The following is an 18,864-nucleotide window of genomic DNA, read 5'->3' as shown; positions in this document are numbered from 1 at the left end:
GCCATTTTCAGACTGGCCACACCCCCTTCAGGGTGGGGGTAGGGGCTGATTGCTGTTTTCAGGCTGGCCACAGCCCCTTCAGGGTGGGGGTCCCCACTGGGGTGCCTGGCCAGCCTGGTTGAGGGACTGAGGGCTGTTTTCAGGCTGGCCAAGCCCCCCAATGGGGACCCTCACCCCATGAGGGTGTGGTCATCCTGGGTGAGGGGCTGATGGCTGTTTGTAGGCTGGCCACAGCCCCCAGCCACCCAATCTCCCAGCGGTGGCCGTCTGGAAGCAGGTATCTGGGATTTATTTGTCTTCTATAATTGAAACTTTGTTGCCTTGAGTGGAGCACACAGACGCTGGAAGGAAGCTTGGCTTCCTCCATTGCCGGGGCAACCAAGCCTCTGGCTTGCTCCAGCTCCATGGCTCCTGGCCGCCATCTTGGTTGGATTAATTTGCATATATTTGCTCTGATTGGCTGGTGGGCGTGGCTTGGGGTGTAGTGAAGGTATAGTCAATTAGCATCTTTGTCTTTTATTAATGTAGATGGCAATCTCATATATACAAATGTTAGGCACAAAGAATACCTTCCTCCAAAGGAATATTCGCCAGCCAGTGAATGCTGATGCTCAGTGGCTCTGACTTCTCACTGAGTGTGGCTGCCTTCCGTAGGGATCTCAGAGCAAAGCAGTTCCACCAGGAGGGGGAGCCCAGGCAGGGGCGGCTCAGAGAAATGGGCCTGGGCATGTGGCGGAGGAGCCAGGAGCACCCGCCTCTACTCCCAATTCATCGGGAGTTGGAAATGCAAGCAGGTGTGACATGGATAAAACAGTCAATATGCTGTTTCCTTCCAATTCTTCTAATGTTCTTTTTAAAATTCGTCTGGAAAATTAGTGCAACATTGTTAGTAATTTCTGAAATCCTGTCACTGTTTTCTTATCAATAATTTACTAATTTAGATATTTCAAAGGCATATTTCCAATGATTTACAACATTTATTTTTAACTTTAAATTTTTCTGTTTCTTAGGTCTTTCAACATGACTTTTTCTCACTTGGATTTTTTTTTATGTCTTCATTTTTTAATGTTTTTGTTCCAAAATATTTTATTTTCAACTCATATTTGAAGCTAGTTTGGAACTGGAAGATGGAAGCATGCATCTGATCGCCGAGTGACACGTGTGTGTGATTTCACACCAATCCCCAGCATCCATGCTTTGTGTTAAGAGGAGAACATATTTGGGGACAAGGGGACCTTAGTTCTTATTTGTTATTTTCTATATGTTCCATGTTTCAAGCATATGAGAAAAGATTTTGGGAAAAGGAACTGCCAAGAGTAAAAGGAAATATATAAAGATGACATTTTCAACCCCAAATGATTTCAAATCCATTTTTTTCATCCTAAAATACTTTCTAAGAAACTTGATTAAACAGTAGTTGAGCTGTATCCAATTAGTTATGCTACATATTTTCTTTATTTACTAAAATCAAAATAGAAATGCATCTTATGATAGAGGTTTCAAAAGTGTTTGAGTAGCCCCGGCTGGTTGGGCTCGGTGGAGAGGCTCTGCCTGAGGCTGAAGGGTCTCAGGTTCCATTGCCCTCATGGGTGGTGGGCTCTATCCCCACTAGGGGGCGAGCAGGAGGCAGCCTATCAATGATTCTCTCTCATCATTGCTGTTTCTAGCTATTTCTCCCTTCCTCTTTGAAATCAATAAAAAATATATTTTTAAAAAAGTGTTCGAGTATAAGAAGTAACAATGAAATTGGTCCTGCCACCCCCAGGCTCACGGCCCACCTGGGAGGGAAGGGCTGGCAGACACGGGTGGGCCCAGGGAGATGCTGGCTGGTTCTGAGAACAGAACGGGTCCCAGAGATGCACAGGCAAATGAACTGCTCATAAGTCACCAAGAGGACTTTGAGAGAGAGCGGCCATCACACCCAGCCGACGCTGATTCTCAGGAGAACGTGGACTATCAGGAAACGCCGCTTCGCTGTTCGCAGCCAGAACTGAAACAGGATGTGTTATTTACACTGGGACACACACCGCGGTTGCAAGAATTTTCCTGTTCGAGCTTTGATATTTCTGTGTAAAAACCAGTTAACTTTTAAAATTCTGTCAGCGACCTGTCCCCTGGATCAGGCGGCCTTGAGCTCACCTCCGCTACCCCAGTGTAACGGGAGGGGCGGGAGAGGCAGACAGGTGGCGTGAAGCAGCGTGGTTTTAGCAGAAGGAAGGTCGCTCCCGGGACGTGACGGTGAGGGAAGGTAGATGATGTGCCCGGGGCAGAGGCAGGATGGACCCAGGAGGGAGCTGAGCCTGCAGCGGTGAGCAGGCTGCAGGGCGCTTCCATGCTGGGATCTGAAAGGCCGCCTCCTGCCTGGGCTGCGGAGACCAGAGCACAGCACAGGCCCGAGGCGGGAGAGGAGACGGGCGTTCGGGAAGGCCTCGCCGCTTGGCATTGGTAGGGCACGAAGCAAAGAAGAGCAGGAGAGGCCTGAAGCCAGCGGGCCACACGTGGGCCTGTCTCAGTCCGCCCCTCTGCGCTGACCTGTGGCCATGGGCCCAATGAGTGAGTTTCAGTCTGGGGAGGGAGTTAGAGGCTGTGCCCCTTGCATTTGTCCGAGACTAAGTCACCTGCGGTCATGGGGCGAAGGTGACCTGTAAGCAACAGGACGCAGAGTCCCTCGGCCCAGCGCCCTGGCAGAGAGGTTCCGAGAGCCACGTTCAGGAGAGTCAGTGCATGGGAGTCAGGGCGTGGGAGCCAGTGCGTGGGAGTCAGTGCGTGGGAGTCAGTGCGTGGGAGTCAGTGCGTGGGAGTCAGTGCGTGGGAGTCATTGCATGAGAGTCAGTGCGTGGGAGTCATTGCATGAGAGTCAGTGCGTGAGAGTCAGGGTGTTAGAGCCAGAGTGTGGGAGTCAGTGCGTGGGAGTCAGTGCGTGGGAGTCAGTGCGTGAGAGTCAGTGCGTGGGAGTCAGTGCGTGGGAGTCAGTGCGTGGGAGTCAGTGCGTGGGAGTCAGTGCGTGGGAGTCAGTGCGTGGGAGTCAGTGCGTGGGAGTCATTGCATGAGAGTCAGTGCGTGAGAGTCAGGGTGTTAGAGCCAGAGTGTGGGAGTCAGTGCGTGAGAGTCAGTGCGTGGGAGTCAGGGCGTGGGAGCCAGTGTGTGGGAGTCATTGCATGAGAGTCAGTGCGTGGGAGTCAGTGCGTGGGAGTCAGTGCGTGGGAGTCATTGCATGAGAGTCAGTGCGTGAGAGTCAGGGTGTTAGAGCCAGAGTGTGGGAGTCAGTGCGTGAGAGTCAGTGCGTGGGAGTCAGGGCGTGGGAGCCAGTGCGTGGGAGTCATTGCATGAGAGTCAGTGCGTGGGAGTCAGTGCGTGGGAGTCAGTGCGTGAGAGTCAGTGCGTGGGAGTCAGTGCGTGAGAGTCAGTGCGTGGGAGTCAGTGCGTGGGAGTCATTGCATGAGAGTCAGTGCGTGGGAGTCAGTGCGTGGGAGTCAGTGCGTGGGAGTCAGTGCGTGAGAGTCAGTGCGTGAGAGTCAGGGTGTTAGAGCCAGAGTGTGGGAGTCAGTGCGTGAGAGTCAGTGCGTGGGAGTCAGGGCGTGGGAGCCAGTGTGTGGGAGTCAGTGCGTGGGAGCCAGGGCGTGGGAGCCAGTGCGTGGGAGCCAGTGCGTGGGAGCCAGTGCGTGGGAGTCAGTGCGTGGGAGTCAGGGCGTGGGAGCCAGTGTGTGGGAGTCATTGCATGAGAGTCAGTGCGTGGGAGTCAGTGCGTGTGAGCCAGGGCGTGGGAGCCAGTGTGTGGGAGTCAGTGCGTGGGAGTCAGTGCATGAGAGTCAGTGCGTGAGAGTCAGGGTGTTAGAGCCAGAGTGTGGGAGTCAGTGCGTGGGAGTCAGTGCGTGGGAGTCAGGGCCTGAGAGCCAGTGCGTGGGAGTCAGTGCGTGAGAGTCAGGGCCTGAGAGCCAGTGCGTGGGAGTCAGTGCGTGGGAGCCAGTGAGTGGGAGTCAGTGCGTGGGAGCCAGTGCATGGGAGTCAGTGAGTGGGAGCCAGTGTGTGGGAGTCAGTGCGTGGGAGTCAGTGCGTGAGAGTCAGTGCGTGGGCGCCAGTGAGTGGGAGTCAGTGCGTGGGAGCCAGTGCGTGAGAGCCAGTGCGTGGGAGCCAGTGCGTGAGAGCCAGTGAGTGGGAGTCAGTGCGTGGGAGCCAGTGAGTGGGAGTCAGTGCGTGGGAGTCAGTGCGTGGGAGTCAGTGCGTGAGAGTCAGGGTGTTAGAGCCAGAGTGTGGGAGTCAGTGCGTGAGAGTCAGGGCCTGAGAGCCAGTGAGTGGGAGCCAGTGCGGGAGAGCCAGTGCAGCAATCGGGGGGAGGAGGGATGGCTAGGAAGTATGTCAGGAGGTTGGGTTGCATAGGAGACCATCAGCAGCTGTGCCTGGGCCTGGACCCGTAATCCATTTCAGGTTTCAATCCTTAAGTAAACTATTGAGACTGCAACTCACAGCCTGTTTTTGTTTTCAATCGTTAAAGATGTTCATTTTTCTATCTTATGCAAGACAGCAAGCTGAGTGCTGTTGCAAGGTATTTTGTTGTTTGCTTTATTAAAAAAAATACGTTTTATTGATTTTTTAGAGAGAGAGAAAGTGAGAAGGAGGGAGAGAGAGGAAACTTCAATGTGAGAGCAAAACATGGATCGGCTGCCTCCTGCATGCGTCCTCCCAGGGACTGAGCCTGCAACCTGGGCATGAGCCCTGACCCGGAATCGAACCGGCAGCCCTTCTGTGCACTGACGACGCCAAACCAACTGAGCTGCACCAGCCAGGGCTGTTGCAGGGTTTCTGAAATAAAAAAGTTTTGCCCCCGTGCGTACTAGACTCATTGGGATGCTCACTTTGAACTATAAATGTCTCATCACTGGGTGGTACACCTGAGGCTAATATACTTTTGCCTGTCGACTGTGATTGGAAAAAGAAAGTATTGCTCTTTCAAAATGTAGAATCTTGTTGGGGACGCAGGGCTTTTAGGCATTTTATATATTAAATAATGCTAGTGATATATAAAAGAAGATAGCATAGTGTCAGACAGATGAAATAAAACAAAATTGTGCCATATTTAAATCAATGTGTGGATCACTTAAATTTACCTACAGCTTCCAAAGTTTGAAATATTAGCATTAACAGAAAGATGGCATTTCTAGAAGGGATTACTCAAGATACAGTCATGAGTGGGTAGGAGGCGGGTCCTGGAGCCGTAGCCTGGCTTCAAATTCCACCCAGGCCTCAGCAGCCAGGGGACCCCAGAGCATTATCTCACTTCCTTGTCCCTCCATTTCTTATCCTGGAAGCAGAAATAACAACAGCAACTACAATTGTTGTGAGGGTTTAAGTCCGTAAATGTGAAGCATTTAGTAAATATTATCAGATGGGCCCTAATAGGTTTGTCCATGTGGGAATATTAAACATGGTGTTTAAATGTGAAAGTGGAAGGCTATTGGGAAATGCTGCACGTCCACATCCATGCCCACACTACACCTATGTCTGCATCGACATCTCTCTATGTCTGTCTATAAAACATGACCGCTCTTCATTTTTTCAATCTGCTTGTCTGAAAGACAACTATTTTAGACCTTAGTTCCTCCTCCCACCAATCTTCAGAATTTTCAGAAATGGACAACCCCTCTGCTAGGGGCTGGATTGGGGGTAAAACAGAGGAAAAACTCCAAGCAGTTTCCGTAGATGTTCAGCCAGGCTCACTGCCATTTTTTTATTGTTGCCTCGCATTTCACTGTCCTTACTTGTACCTTTGCTCTCTCTCTCAGCTCTCTATCACATCTCTGAAAGCCAGGGCTCAAAGGAAGGACTGGGGCCACCCTCCTGCATTCTACCAAGATGCTGACCGCTTTCTAGCTTAGTGAATGTGTCCTGGTTATTTTGTGGTTGGTGTTAGTGTGAGTAATAAAAACATTGTTCCAGAATTCTGCTTCAGAAGTAGGGACTTGGGTGATACGCCTTTGGCTGCAGAATCCAAGCAGCTGTCTCGCTTACAAAAGCTGCAGCCTTCACACAGACTCTGCGCCTGGCTGGGCTACACTGAGACAGTCCAGATGTGACAGATGTAGGAACCCCACTGAGCTCATCTTCATCCTGGAGGAAATCCCAGAATATCGGGCCAGAGAAAGGTGAAAGAATGCACTCCGGGTGACATCATGCAAACTTTAAGGCTTGAAACAATCCTTAAAAACTTGCTTTGTTGACTTGTGTTTGAAATCTTGCCGACAACACCCGTTGTGAAATGCCATGGGCACATATGTATCATGAAAAGTAAACAAAATGCTAAAAGCGTAAAATCATTTTTAATTAACATACCAATTACGAAAAGCTCAGCTGAACAGATGTCCTTTGCTGAGAGCCCAGAAGGCCAATGAACTGGGACTGTCAGGTCAAGAGGAAAAAAACAGTGCCACAGACTAAAGATTTGGGGAGTTTTAGTAGGGGCACCTTTGTAACTACATGCCAGCATAGACGCCCCTCCAAAAATATCAAAGGTCAATGTCACAGAAAGGTTATAGATTCTATTTGAATTCCATCACTGAGGAATTACAATTTATCAATTCAACACACCTGGCTGGAAGTCACTGTGCTTAATAGACCTGGCATGAGTAACCAGTACTAAACCTTCCTAAACTCAACTTCCTATGTAAAAATCTCAAGGGAATCCTCATGAAGGTGGGAGAAGATCCAACTAATATAAAAATCAACTCACTTGCAAAATATGACACCAGGCTACTTCTCGTCAATATAGATACCCATCATATTCTCTCCACTTCGACCTTGTGGTGTCCTTATGAAATCAATGATTCATGTGTGGACGAAAGGGGCCACCTGCTAACCTGACAGCTCAGGGGAGGCCTGCATGGGGTCTTGCAAACTCAGAGACCTAAAGTCACCACAAAGGATGGTCTGAAATTAAACTGTAACTAAAAGCAGTGATGGTGGGCAGTTACATACTAGCGGGTATCTTCACTGACAAGGTCAACCTTTACCTTAACTGAGCCTATCTGTCTTTTTGCATCTATAATAACATACCCTTGAAATGTCTGGGTAACTTGTAACTTCCCTTTTTCTGGACCCCTTGGAGTACAACCTAATGTGCCTGGGCGCCAGGACAGATATCACAAATTCTTTCATTGCTATTGTGTTAATTGTCCCTGCACCCATCTAAGTATGTGTCTATCATTTTACTTTTTATCCAATCCCAGGGGTTTCCCTGCTTTGCTTTCTCCCGCCTCTCTAGTCTATCAACAGTGGATTTCATATCACCCACCTACGTCCCTTCCTTTGATTGCAATGTATAAAAATAGAGGAATACCCGCCATTCTCCTGAGCATTATCTCAATCCATTGAGGTTCTGCTTCCCAGCAATTGTTGACAGTTTGGCTCAAATAAACTTACAAAAATTCTTCACAGGTTTCAATGGGTTTTTACGTTAACACATGTCATGCTCAAAGTATAGCTCACCTTACCCCTTCCTACCACCTACATCTGGAACAGGCAGTTCCTTCTTCAGGGTGGAGGTGGAATGCGTCATGTGGAATCACTCCATCTACATCCTCTCTAATGTCCATCACAGGACCAGCAGTCCCCACTCTGGTCCCACTGTTCTTGGTAAGAATGCACTCTGGCCCGACTGCAGAGGCTAGCAGGAGTCGGAGGTGACTGCATTAATGACATACACAATCTGAGGATAGGCTGATGTAGTCTACAGAAAGAGCTTGAGAAGATAAATATTTTTAAATTTCAAAATCTAAAGTAGAGAAGATTGAAAAAGAAAGCATGTTAGTGGCTCCATCATCTTCCCCACTGCTATAAAATGAACGATTTTGCTATTATTTTCACAGATATTAATGTTAATTATGCTCAACTTGTAATTCTGAGTTCCTCAGAGAAAGGACTAGAACATTATAACGGTGGAAATGAGCACACTTCAGACTGCATTTGTAATGCACAGCTCCAGGAAGGAGAGGCTTTAGATAAAGCCCAGGCTGTGAGAGGACTCCTGGGAACAGACCAGTCACGATGATCTTTCCATAACCTCTCCGCTAACTAGAAAAATTATGTCATGCTCCCTGGAGGAAAATAACGTCAGACTATAATTTTGCCAGACTGTTTTTCAAAGAGGTTGTATCATAATTCATTCCTGCCAACAATATACAAGAGTCCCAATAATTTCATATCCCAGCCAACTCTTAGTATTGTCAGTCATTATAACTTACTAGAAGCCCAGTGCACGAATTCATGCACAGGTGGGGTCCCTCGGGTGGCCTGCAGAGATTGTGCCCCCAGCTTCACAGACCCACAGCCCCTCCTGGCACCCTGCCTTGGCCTGTCACCACCCCCTCACCTGCTCCACTATCCTGCCACAGTCCTGCTCTCATCAGGACCCATCGGGGCTGGCAGCGCCTCCACTGCTGCCCGCTGCCAGCGTCGCATCACTGATGCCCACCATGTTCCATACCACCCCCTGGTAGTCAGCGCACATCATAGAGAGCCGTCACCACCACCGCTGTACTGGCAGCCATCAGCCGGGCTTGTGGCTGAGCAGAGCTCCCCCATGTGGGAGCACACTAACCACCAGGGGGCAGCTCCTGCAATGAGCGTCTGCCCCCTGGTGGTCAGTGTGTGTCATAGTGACCAGTAATTCCCAGTCTTTCTGCTGTTAGGGTCAGTTTGCATATTACCCTTTTACTATATAGGATAGAGGCCTGGTGCACGGGTGGAGGCCAGCTGGTTTGCCCTGAAGTGTGTCCCGGATCAGGGTGGGGGTCCTGCTTGGGTGTCTGGCCAGCCTGGATGAGGGGCTGAGGGCTGTTTTCAGGCTGGCCACACCCCCTTCATGGTGGGGGTCCCCACTGGGGTGCCTGGCCAGTCTGGGTGAGGGGCTGAGGGCCATTTTCAGGCTGGCCAGGACTGAAGCTCCCAGGCTGTGGCTGGCTGAAAGCAGGTATCTGGAGTTTGTTTGGCTTCTATAATTGAAACTTTGTTTCTTCTGGAGCTGTTGCTTTCAGAGCTTAGAGCAGGCCGCGGGAGGCGGGGAATCTTGGCTTCCTCCATCACTGGAGCAAGCAAACTTCCTGCTCGCTTCAGCTGCCGGCCGCCATCTTTGTTGGCAGTTAATTTGCATATCTCGCTGATTAGCCAATCAGAAGCATAGCAGAGGTATGGTTAATTACCCTTTTTGTCTTTTATTAGATAGAATAGGAGTACATGGGCAGTGATCTATCATTATAGTTTTATTTATTACATCTGTAGTGATATTTTATTATAGTTTTATTCCTTATTACCTTGAAGACTAATTAAATTTACCATTTTATAAATATATTTTTATTGATTTCAGAGAGAGGAAGGGTGAGGGAGAGAGAGAGAGAAGCATCAATGATGTAAGAGAATCATTGATCAGCTGCTGCCTGCACACCCCCTACTGGAGATCAAGCCCAAAGCCTAGGCATGTGCCCTGACCAAAAATCAAACTGTGACCTCTTGGTTCATGGGTTGATGCTCAACTACTGAGCCACACCGGTTAGGCTATCATGACCACTTTTATGTGCTTTTTGACTATTTATAAATAGTGTTTTCTGATATGTGTGTTCAAAACTTTGACCATGTTTTAATTAGTTTATATTCCTTTGTTTTTCCTTTATAAGAGATGTTTTTATTTTCTGAATAAAAGCCCTTTATCACATGTATCTTTTGCAAATATATTTTCCCAGGGTGCTATCTGTTAGTAGAAGTTTCAGTATTTCACCATGGAAACTTCTACTAAATATTATTTTACATGTGCCCTCTGATGTAATAACTCAGGGAATATTTTTTAAATGTAAGGAATAAAAAGTTTAAATAAATCTGTCATTATGCACAGTGGTATGATTGTGTTACCCAAATTATATATATTTTCATATTATGTGTGTGTATGTGTGTGTGTATGTGTGTATGTGTGTGTGTTTGTGTGTGTATGTGTGCGCATGTGTGTATGTGTGTGTGTATGCGTGTGTGTGTGTGTGTGTGTGTGTGTGTGTGTGTGTGTGTGTGTTTAAATCCCATTGGGAATGACCCCATTTTTGTTTAAAGAGCCAACAGACTGGTTAGGTTCAGGCTTCAGGTTGCAACACACAGCTGTGTGTCCACTGTCATGTAAGGTTTCAGACTGTGAAGTGCTCTTCAAATCTGTTCCAGTGTACCACCCATGGCCAGCCTGGTGGTGGTGAATGTGCTGGCTCTTCCTCAGAGTCTTTTTTAATGCTGACCAGGAACAGACCTATGCACTTCCAACTCACAGGTGAGCCCAGGACGTTTTTGAACGAGTTTATAAACGCACACTCATTTCATCTGTGTCTGGGACGCGCACTTTGAAGTCTTGTCTGGTTCCCCAACCTCCCTGACACTGTGTATGTGGGGCCGTTCAGCAGCTCCTGAGGCCTCTCTCCAGGTGCTGTAGCTTCACTCAGTGAGTGAGGGGAGGAGTGTGTTTACTCCATCTTGCCTGGAACTGGGGCCAACCACATTGTTCTTAACAACCAAAACTTGGGAAAACCCAAATGCCCATAAGCAGTCAAGTCGCTTATATATACTGTACCATGGAATGGTAGCATATTTACAACAAATGCTGCCATTATCAGTAAACCTACAACAGCATGGGTAAATGTCATAGACATCATATATGGGGGGGGGGGGGTGAAGGGAGCCAAGGACAAGATAATGCACACTCTATAATTCCACTTATGTAAAGTTCATGAGGAAGTAAAAGTGGCCTATGATGGGAGACGGGACCTAAGCATTTCCTTTGGAAAAGAGGGAGGGTGAGGTGCCGGCGACGTCCCTATGCTGAACTGGAGGAACCCTGCAGTGGTCACATGGCTGTTGTCACTGCACCTAAACTCACTGACCTGGACAGGGAAGAACTGCACACTTTGTGCATGTTTACTTCATTCTTCTTCTATGTGCATGTTTTCTTCATTCTTTTCTTAAAATATATTTTATTGATTTTTTACAGAGAGGAAGGGAGAGGGATAGAGAGTTAGAAACATCGATGAGAGAGAAACATCGATCAGCAGCCTACTGAACATCACCTGGGATGTGCCCGCAACCAAGGTACATGCCCTTGGCCGGAATCGAACCTGGGACCCTTCTGCCTGCAGACTGACACTTTATCCACTGAGCCAAACCAGTTAGGGCTGTTTACTTCACTCTTGTTCTATGTGCATGTCATACTTTCACTCTTGTTTGATGTGCTTGTTGGAGTCATTATGGAATTTAAAACGGAGTCGTGTGTTTAAAAGGAGCTAAATATTTATCACTAATTTGAAACAAAACCTACATATACATGAAAGACTTAGAATTTTTGTTAAGGCTTCTATACCTGAAGAACATTAACCCTCCCAGGTCTGAATAAAAAAGCCACTTACTGAGGAATTCTATTCTTAAGTAGTAAATCATACTTTCCTTAGAATTGACCCCTTTGGTTCTGAAGGTAAATGCAGGCCCATTAGAAGGTAGTCACACATCAGAAATGAGGCTAGCGACAGAGCGTGCCATACACTAGGCTGTCAATTTATATGTAAGAAATAAAAAAAGTGAATATTCCCCCTAGGAAACTCTTGTTTCCAGCTAGGTAGAGTTAGCACAATCGTGGTGGAAGTTGGGGATCATTAGCTCCTCAGCTGCCCACACTGTAAGCAGCACAGCTCTGGGAAGTCTCTGCCCTTCTGGAAACACAGATCGAATCGCGTGCACATGAGGGAAAGCCCAGGGACAGACCTATGCATTTCCAACTCACAGGTCAGACATTAATTCATTCGCTGTAATCCCACAGCGGGAGGAAGCGACCCACTGGCCTTACGCGCCCGCTCTCCAGCTGTGAGCAGGAACGCATTGCTCCCACTCACAGAAAGCTTGTTGTAAAGGCATCACATGACTCTCTTGTTTTAAAGTAGAACTTCTGCGAAAATAATGGAGGACCTCAAACGTTCTTTATTGTTTTAAATTATGCACACAAAAAAAATTTCCAATAAGGGAAATGTTTTAGAAAACTTGAAAACCTGCTTTGAAAAGCAGAAATCATTGCCAAATTCTAGAAGTTTGCTTTATATTATTTTTCTTCTGAAAAACTGTAATTAAAAACAGGATTCTCACAATAATTATGCATAAAAAGAAAAGCTTATTAGATAAAGAGTAACTTTAAGAGACAATATTTGTTCTAATTGGAAGCAGTGATTTTCATATTGTAAGGTAACACTTGTGTTTTACTGCCTAAACTTTCTTTTCATAATTGATTTGAATATAAATCAGGTAGCACACTAGACCTTAAAAGTCCTATGTACTTACAGTTACTATCTATCTTTTAACGAACATTTCAGTTAAACTAAACGTTACAAATCAGGCTTTATATGGTATGGGTGTTCACGGCAATCATAATGTTTAGGTCTTGGAATGCCATGGGATAAATGATCCAAATGTTAATGGAATGACATGCCAGCCTATTGAGTCTATTCAGAAGATACTTATAGGGAAAATCAGGTTGTATCCTTCAATTAAAATTATTTTCTGAATTGGATCATTATAATTATTCCCTCTGTCTATTCTCCTTTATCAGACAATTCATTCAGAAAATGAATAAAATAAAAATTGTCCCTAAAATTTCCTGGTAATTATATTTTCCTGGCTATTTTTATATATTAGTTTAGTATATTTGAACTATGAATAAAATATAAATAGTATATATAACTAGAGGCCTGATGCACAAAATTCGTGCAAGAGTAGGCCTTCCTTCCCCAGCTGCTGGCACTGGATTCCCTCTGGCACCTGGGACCCGGGCTTCCCTTGCAGCCCCAGCTTTGTCCAGAAGGTCATCCAGAAGGACGTCTGGTCTAATTAGCATATTATGCTTTTATTATTATAGATATATATTTACAAAATTTTATCACTCTGATAATACTGATTCAAGGTAAAATGATTTAGATCATGTGGTTGCCACTAGGTGATAATGATTAATCTGAACTCAGTTTATTTTATTTCTCTGATGTATCTTAAAAAAGATTTCCTTATACCCTAACCCCGTGGTCGACAAACGGCAGCTCGCGAGCCACATGCGGCTCTTTGGCCCCTTGAGTGTGGCTCTTCCTAAGCCTTAGGTGTACCCTAATTAAGTTAATAACAATGTACCTACCTATATAGTTTAAATTTTAAAAACTTGGCTCTCAAAAAAAATTTCAATCATTGTACTGTTGATATTTGGCTCTGTTGACTAATGAGTTTGCTGACCACTGCCCTAACCAGTTTGGCTCAGTGGATAGAGCATCAGCCTGCTGACTGAAGGGTCCCAGGTTCGATTCCGGTCAAGGGCATGTGCCTTGGTTGCGGGCACATCCCCAGTAGGGGGTGTCCAGGAGGCGCTGATGATGTTTCTCTCTCATTGATGTTTCTAACTCTCTATCCCTCTCCCTTCCTCTCTATAAAAAAACAATAAAATATATTTTTTAAAAGATTTCCTTATGAAAATATATACAACACTACAAAATAAAGAAATCAAGACTGAGTGGAAATTGCTCGAGAGGGAAAATGAGGGTAGGAAAGATAGATGAGTAGACGTGAGATGAGTGCAGTTCACGCATTCCAAACGTTCCTGCCCACCTGCTATGGATGGACACAAATTTAGCCCAAAGCTTTCTAACAGTCAACACAGGGAGGGTCAGTGACTCACTGAATGGCTCACAGTGTCCTTGAAATGAAAAGAATGTGCTCATTCAGGAAAAGGTCTATTCCAAGGAATAGAACCAGAATTTACTGAAGAATATTAGAAGTTACATCCACACCTACATTCTTACATTTAAATACAGGCAGAGTGTTCTGACATCTCTAGTAATAACATCCTCAAAGCACACTGTGCTATGACCAGAACATAATTGGACGCACACGACTATCACATAAGCAGTGGCTGGCGCTGCCGCGTGTTTGGGCGGCAGGCTTCATGCTTTCACTTCACATCAGTGCTGTCCTGTGTGCACACAAGAGCTCATGGACATGTGGACCAGAGAAGAAAGAGGATCCAATTCCACTTTCAAACATTTTTTAATTGATAATTGTTGACCCCATTTTCTCACCTAAAGGATAGTTTGTAAAGTTACAGATCAGAGCAAAGTGCTAACCGAAATAACTGTTTCGGACATTTGTCACTGGCTCTCACGTTAGGTAGAATAAGTGACAACTAGTTCCACGTTACCCTTTCTGATAGCTTTTTGTAATATTGCTACTTTATTTTTTCTTGTTTGATATAAAACCAACTGCTGGAGGTGTGAGTAGGACTAGCACAGGGTCCCATCGTGGAAAGGTACTGGCGTTGGTGAGGAACACACATACTGAGGGGCAACCTAAATTGGGATTTTAAAAAGTAATTTGGCTTTTATTTCAAGACCAAAGAACAGTTTAAAAAATGTTTTGAGATAGATGCCACTTAAAGCCTACATAATAAATAAGAAAAATCTCAAATAAGCAACCTAACTTTACACTTTTGCACTTCAAGAAATTAGGAAAAGATCAGATGAAGCCCAAAATTAGTAGAAGAAGAGAAATAACAAAGATCAGAGATTGTAATAAATGAAATAAACACAGAAAAGATCAATAAAACTAAAAGCTGGTTATTTGAAAAGATAAGCAAAATTGGCAAACCTTCAGCTAGAATCATCAAGAAAAAAAAGAGAAAACTCAAATAAGTAAAAAATAAGAGATGTTAACAATTGATACCTCAGAAATACAGGGTTATACACTAGTACTATGAGTGACATTAAACCAACAAATCTGACAGCCTACAAGAAATGGATACATTTCTAGAAATGTACAACCTACTAAGATTGAATCGCAATGAAATAAAAAATCGATTTGATCAATTACTATTAAGAAGATCAGTAATCGAAAACCTCCCAATGAACAAAATTCCAGGCCTAGATGGCTTCCCTGGTGAATTCTACTATACATTAAGCCATTACTTTTAATTAATTAATGCCATTTTAAGTAATTAATGCCATTACTTTTCAAAAAAATAAAATAGAAGAGGAGGAAACACTTTCAAACATATTTTACAAGGCTCTGATAACAAAACAGCAAGGATGCCACAAAAAAAGAAATTACAGACCAGTATCCCTGAGAAACATAAATGCACAAATCCTCACAAAATATTAACAAACAAATTCAACAATACATTCAAAGGTCACACACCATAATCTAGTAAAATTTATTCCAGGTTTTCAAGGATGGTTCAACATCCACATATCAGTCAATGTGGTACACCACGTTAACCAAATGAGGGGTAACTATCATAGGGTCACCCGAATCATTGCAGAAAGAGCATTTGACAGAATTCAATATCCATTTATGATAACTCTCCACAAAGTGGTAAGGAGGGGACATAATCTCAACATGACGAAGGAGCTGCAAGAGAAAGGACACACAGCGTGAACATTTCTCACATATTTAAAGGGAGTCCGAGATAAAGAGGAAAAAGAATGGGGCAGGATCATTTGGAAAAATCCTGCCTGAGAATTTCCTACAACTAATGAAAGATATAAACCCTTAAGTTCAATAAGCTCTAAACCCAGAAAAGAATAAATAGAAATAAAACCAAAACCAAAGGTAGGCGCATTAAAATAAAACTGCTGAAAAGCAAAGACAAATAGAACACCTCAAAGTCTAGGAGGTTATTTTGTGGATATTGGTGACTTAACTTTATTGTAAAATTTAATGGAAATTCAAGCAGAAGGGTAATGGGCAAAGCAATTTAATGATTTATTCTACAAACAAATAAAAATTTATATGTAATCTTCAAAAATTAAGCCATTGTTGCACTGGTGCAGGGATAGACAGTGGGCCTATTTTAAAACATAGAGAATACATGACTAGAACACATTTGTAGTCAGTGATTTATAGCTATGGTGGCAATGCAGATGACTGGGTGCAGGATGGTTGTTTTGATACATGGTGCTGGGAAACTGGATAAACACAAGGAAAAAAAACACTTGACCTTAATTCACTTTATGCACAAAGTCAGTTCTAAATCAATGTAGATTAATTGTGAAAGGTAAACCAGTAGCGTTTTTAGCAGCAAACACAGGAGAACTAAGCACACTTCGGGCAGGTAGTGGGGAGGTGAGCTCAGAAGCTGGTCCTGTGAGGATTCAAGCTCAAGAGTTCGGCTTTGTTTAAAATTCTAACAACCATGCTCGGCCGGCCTGGCTCAGTGGTTAAGTGCTGACCTATGAACCTGGAGTCAGGGTTTGATTCCCGATCAGGGCACATGCCCGGGGCGCAGGCTCGATCCCTAGTGTGGGGCATGTAGGAGGCAGCTGATCCATGATTCTCTCTCATCATTGATGTTTCTATCTCTCTCTCGCTCTCCCTTTCTCTCTGAGATCAATAAAAATATCTATATTTTAAAAATTCCAATAATCATGAAAGGACTACTGAGCTGTGTCTAAACCTCCTAGTTTTTATAAACTAGTCAAAATAATTCCAGGTCTGTGGGAAAATGCTGATGAGCGTGAATTAACTTAAATGATGCAAGTGTTATATTCAGATATACATTCTTCCACAATTCGTTAACAAAATGATGTAAGCTTGTGCAAAGTAGAGGAAGAGAAGCCTCTGTCTGAAGCAGTGGCAGTAACAACATAGGGACAAAATCAGAATTTGAAATGAGTACCTGCACTGGAGCCCTGAGTGGGTTTTGTTTTCTGTGCCGCATGGTTCCACACGTGTCTGCCTTTGCGCGCGCACCTGCTCTCGCCCGCCCTGGGCGCTGGGCTCAGCACCTCCTTCCACTCAGCAGAAACAGATCCCCTCGGAGGCATCAGTGAGGAAGTGAAGGTTTTAAAGGAAAACAACGTTTGCTTGAAAGCTGCCTTGCACACAGCTCAGAGTTTAATTAGAAATGTGTTTCCTTCTGTCTCCCTGTGGCCATACTTCCCACCTGGGATTTCCTCCTTGGCCCATGTGCTTTCGGTGCTGCCTGGTGAATGTCTGTTCCTCGGAAACTTCACATCCCCGTTAGGATCAGGTCCCCCAGACACGCCTCCCGACCTCCGCACCCGCTCATGGCTGTTCCAGCCCTTCCCTGCACTTCCTCTTGCTCATTTATATGTTTCCCAAACAGAAATATCTCCATCTCCCTAAAAGCCGGAGTTCTGTAAACGTTGGGTAGCACCAGGTTTCCTTGCTGTGCCCAGGGCTCCACCGACGGCAACTTCACTTCTCTCCCACCAGGGACATAGGCGCCTCCTCGACGGCCCCTTTGGGGCTGGTGTCCCTGGCCCGGCCCACGGCTTAGCTGTGAGCAGCCTCTTCTCTGGACTCTGGTCGTCCCTCCCAGTCGAGTCGGGCAAAGTCACACGCGTGTCAGCAGAGCTCAGACCCTGCACCCGAGTTCACGGGACGCGCCGTCATTACTGCTTCCGAGGGAGGTTTCGAGGGGAACGCAGCACCTCCCCCCAGAGGGCCTCCCCCCACAGGGCCTCCTTGGGGCCAGTGCCACCTCCAGGAGCATCTTCCTGGCTCCTCCACAGCCCAGGGGCATCGCTGCCTGACTGCAAGCCCCTCGGGCCAGGAGCAGAACTTCTCTACGACCCAACAGAGTTCCTGCCCCAACACCCCCATGAACGGCTTTGTTTCTGCTTCCTGCAGGCCTGGGAAGTCTGCTTTCTTTCCAGTCTGCTTCTCGTCTCAGGGGTCACGGGAGCTCGAGGGAGGACCACCAGCCAGAATTCAATTAGTGGGCAGCTCGGTGCCCAGGGCAAGTTTGGGGCCAGTGTCCTGTGCCCATCACTTAGGCCTCAGGGGGCCGAGCTCAGGTTAGCAATTCACAGATGGGCCACTCTGAACGGACAGTGGATGCTTCAAGCCCCCTGCTCTGTGTCACCCACGGAGGGCGGCTTCAGGACCTCTCACCTCTTCCTCCGGAACCAGCCCTGCTGAAAACGATGCCCGGGGGGAAAGTCTGCTCTTGAACTCAGGGCCTTCCCCGGCTGGTGTGCACATTGCTCTGTAGGTGACGATGCAGCGTCTTATCAGAAGTCTTGTTACAACGTCTCCACTTTAAGGTGTGTGCAGGAGTCTCTCATTACCTGTCTCTTTGACTTAAGATCTGAATCTTGTGTCTTAATCTCAGTTACTTTCCTCCTTACAATACACTGCCAGCAGCACAGAGACCGCCCACCTCAGGCAGTGCCAGCACTGGCCCTGCTAAGAGGTTTCTACTCTCTCGTTTCTCTACTTTACACCTGCTCTCCCGGGCGTCTGGGCGCGTATTCTAACCACAATCAAAGCGTCTGCTCGTGTGACTGGCATTACGCCCTCACGTTCCTCTGTTTCCGTGTAGCTTTTGACCTCAGCAAGTCATTCCAATGCTTGACTGAGGACCAGGCACTCCACAGCGCCCTTTCTCCAGGGATGACACCTCGCAGGCGACAGCCGGCACGGGCACCTCGTTACCATCCTGGCAGCGTTCAGGAGCTTAAGAAAGTGGCTTCCTGTTGTGTCAGTCCCGTATCCATCTCCGGCGTCCAAGCTCAGGATAACATTTCTCATCCCTCACTCACCACAGTGAGCCCTCGGCGTCACTCAGTATTAAATGTGCACTTGGCAAATGCTTGTCTCAAAACGTCCCTCTTCTAGGAAGCCACAGGCCAGCGGCTGCCAGGCTTGTGACCTCGGCTCCCGCAGGGAGGAAAGGCTCTGGTCTCGGTTCCTCAGGATGAGTTCACCCATTCGGGCTGAGGCCTGCCCCTTCCTGCACGAATCCCAAAACACAACCCAGATGTCATCCCCGGGGACTTCTGCCCGCTTTGCTCTGCATGAGGGACTCAG

The 18,864-nt window shown here is 46.2% G+C and overlaps 1 protein-coding gene across 1 annotated transcript in view; it reads right to left on the bottom strand.

Moving 5' to 3' along the window:
- Positions 1–18,864, bottom strand: part of CNBD1 (cyclic nucleotide binding domain containing 1) — a 209,708-nt gene that overhangs the window by 9,793 nt on the left and 181,051 nt on the right. The gene's annotated exons all lie outside the window — the stretch shown is intronic.

The sequence above is a fragment of the Myotis myotis genome, unplaced genomic scaffold (assembly GCF_014108235.1).
Source record: "Myotis myotis isolate mMyoMyo1 unplaced genomic scaffold, mMyoMyo1.p scaffold_m19_p_16, whole genome shotgun sequence".
Taxonomy (NCBI): domain Eukaryota; kingdom Metazoa; phylum Chordata; class Mammalia; order Chiroptera; family Vespertilionidae; genus Myotis; species Myotis myotis.
This window is presented reverse-complemented; position numbering and strand designations above follow the sequence as displayed.